Below are 3,307 nucleotides of genomic sequence, written 5' to 3' on the forward strand. Positions count from 1 at the left end.
ACCCTTGTTACACTTTGGGCACAGAGTTTTAGGTCTTGTTCCATCCCCTTTTTCCTTAGCGTGTAGGACAGCCAGACCCCTACCCAAATTGACTACTCAGAGGCTCCAGGCTTTATTCAGGATCTGACGAGAACCGGTTGGTCCCACTCTGAATAAAAGGGAAGTACTCAGAGTCAGGAGAGCCGCAGCCCAGTACATGCATGCAGTTTTTATACACAAAGAGCCACGGAAACCCCAAGCCCACCCACCTTTCCCTTTATGTATTCTGATTGGCTATATAAGTTCTAATTCCCTTTTTAGGAGCCAGGATGTTGACAGTCTATAGGTCACCTGATTTCTAGGAAATGGAAACTCAGGCCCCTAGGCTTCAGGTAATTCAGCAAACTGAGAGGTCTTCACTTAAGTTATCCCATTCAACCTTCTCCAATAGTCCTTGTAACAGCAGTCTGCAAACGCTCTACGAAATCTGCAAAGGGTTCTGTAGGGCCCTGTACTATTTTTGTCAAGTAGCTCCCTTTGTCCTGGTTTTCCGGGACAGAGCCCCATGCTTTAGTGGCAGCATCAGCTATCTAGAAATATGTGGCTATTGGCAAATTAATCTGTGCCGCTGTATCTTCATAGGGGCCGGTACCTGTCAGTTGCTCAAACGAGGCTTGTACATTAGCCCCAAGTAGCCCGTTTCTTTGGGCCTGTATTCGACAGAGCTCACTATACTCATAAAGCCACACCAGGTTCTGAAACGGTTCCAAACATATTTTGGCTATACACTTCCAATCTTTAGGAGTCAGGACTTCATCAGCCAAACTGTCCAACAACATCCCGACATATGGTGACTTAGGCCCGTAAAGATTACACCCCTTCTTCAGGTCTCTGATGACATCTAGGTCTAAGGGAGCGTATCTCCTAGTCTGAGGGTCGGGCTTCTTTAGTATAGAGAGTCCTTCTACTCTTATCCAGGAAAGATCCTGACCTTGCTCTTTTGCTTTGATCAGCGCCACCTGTAGCCGGGAAAGTCCCGGGCGGCCGGTGGGCGCCTCCGGCTGCAACCCCCTTTCCTCTCTCATTTCCTTTTCCCGACAGCCGGGCTCAACAGGAGGGGGAGGAGGAGGAGGCGGGGAATGGAATAGCTTCGGGTCAGACAGCGGTGGATGTGTTACCGGCGAAGGCACCGGGGGGACCCGCTGCGGGCTAAGAAAAGGGGAAGTGCCGCGTTCTTCACGACTCCCCTCACCTTCTTGGCACTTGTCTAACTTCCAGCCTTCGTCTTCAACTTGCTCTTCGGTCTGACATCCCACGCTAAAAGCTCTCTTTCCCTGATAATAAATGGGATCTCTCAAAGCCAATTTGATTACATTATAGATAGGAAACGTGTGCTCGGGGAACGAGCCAGGAGCTGTGACGTGATAGTATTCAGTTAATTGTTCTCCCACTATCTTCCATTTCTCAGGCTCCAAAGTCTCCTCCTCAAGGAGCCACGGAGACGTGCGCTCCACCGTCTCGAAGAATTCAGCGATCTGCTTCTGGGTTACTAACAAGCCTTGCTTTCTTATCAACCTTACTAAGTGTTTTTTATACTTCCCTCTAGAGGGAGGCTCCTTTGCTAATTCTCGCTCCATGTCCGAGGGAAAACGGTCCCTGTTTAGGGCCAATTGTCCGGATCGGGAGTCCTGACGTTAAGTGAGGAATGAAGAGTCGGAACTCTGGGAAATAGTCAAGCAGGAGTCCCTTTCTTCAAAGGACTACTGAGCTTAAACAACTGAGTAGGGTACTGCGCATGCGCTTTCTAGCTACGTCGGCACACTTCCAAGTACTTTTATACCTTGTCCAGAGTTCTCTACTGTCTGTGCCCCTCAAAAGGGAATTAATGGATAAATTATGGTATGAAAACAATGGAATATTATTATTCTATTAAAAACAAAAATGTGAACAAGCTGATTTTAGAAAGGCTTGGAAAGATTTACAGGAACTGATGATGAAATATTTGAATCTCTGTATCTGTCTCTGAATCCCTGTCTCTATCTCTCCATCCTTCCCTCTCTGACTTCCTCTCTCTTCCTCCCCCTTTTTTCTCCCTCCTTTTCCCTCTATCTTCTTTCTCTCTGTCTCTCTCTGTGTCTCTTTGTATCTCTCTCTGTCTCTGTCTCTGTCACTATCTCTTGTCTCCTGTTCTGTCTCTGTCTGTCTCTGTCTCTCTCAGTCTCTCTCTCTCTCTCTCTCTCTCTCTCTCTCTCTCTCTCTCTCTCTCTCTCTCTCTCTCTCTCTCTCTCTCTCTCTCTCTCCCCTGTGACTATCTCCATCCCTCTCAGTTTGTCTCTGTCTCTTGCCTTCCTCCTTCCTTCCCTCCCTTCCCCGCCTCCCCCCCCTTTTTCCACGGCTCTCCCATTTCCCGGTTATCTCTCCTCTCCAATCGGTATTCGCACTCATTTCCCAGGACTCGCCTTTGACTTCACCCCAGAGCGTCTGCAGCCGGCGGTGTCTGCTCGCGCTGCCATAGGATGTCCCGACTGGAGAGTGAGGGTGAGGGGTGGGGGCGGGGCGCCGAGCGCCGGGGAGAAGCGGCCTCTGGGTGAGACCGTAAGTGGGCGCGGGCTGTAGATGGGTGTGTTTTGTGCAAGTGTGCGTGAGGACGTCGATGTTGGAAGGCACGAGGAAGATGTGGAATGGGGGTGATTCTGTCTCGAGGCCAAGTTGCGGGTTCCCCTAAGGCGGGGCCGGGAAAGCAGTTGGAATACAAGTGGGAGGAGCTTCTGTTTCCAGAGGCGCTTCTTGAACTAAAGCCTGGTCGGGCCTTGGAGGGGACATATCCCGAGGAGTTCCCTGGCTGTGTTCAGTGCATTCTATCGAGAATGAAACTACTATGCAACGATACACGCCAGGTTCAAATGTGTTTATCTTCTTTATATTCAACTTTCAACTCTAATACCGCGACGGCCGGTTAGCTCAGTTGGTTAGAGCGTGGTGCTAATAACGCCAAGGTCGCGGGTTCGATCCCCGTACGGGCCAGTTATTTTGGAGTTCTGGGATCCTCTAGAAAAATTCGTAAACTTCAAGAAATCTGTATTCGCCGCTCTTTGTTCCTCTTCGCGGTATGCCACGAGACGAACCTCTCACTTGACTCCTCTTAAAATCCTTTAAATGTGCTTTTATTCAGATTTTAATAAACGCCAAGTAAAATGGCTATTTCCATATATTTCCGTAAAACAAAAAGAGGGTACTTTGTATAATACTGAACCTCTCTGTTGTACACAACTTTCCTTTTAAACACAGTTCACTTTTCCAAACTGTTCTGCTTGTCTGGGCTTCCTTC

General features: G+C 48.8%; 1 non-coding gene across 1 annotated transcript; it reads left to right on the plus strand.

Moving 5' to 3' along the window:
• Window positions 1-2,929: 2,929 nt before the first annotated feature.
• On the plus strand, window positions 2,930-3,003 carry TRNAI-AAU (transfer RNA isoleucine (anticodon AAU)). The gene has a single exon. It is a non-coding gene; the product is annotated as a tRNA-Ile (tRNA).
• The last annotated feature ends 304 nt before the right edge of the window (window positions 3,004-3,307 follow it).

The sequence above is a fragment of the Antechinus flavipes genome, chromosome 4, assembly GCF_016432865.1.
Source record: "Antechinus flavipes isolate AdamAnt ecotype Samford, QLD, Australia chromosome 4, AdamAnt_v2, whole genome shotgun sequence".
Taxonomy (NCBI): Eukaryota; Metazoa; Chordata; class Mammalia; order Dasyuromorphia; family Dasyuridae; genus Antechinus; species Antechinus flavipes.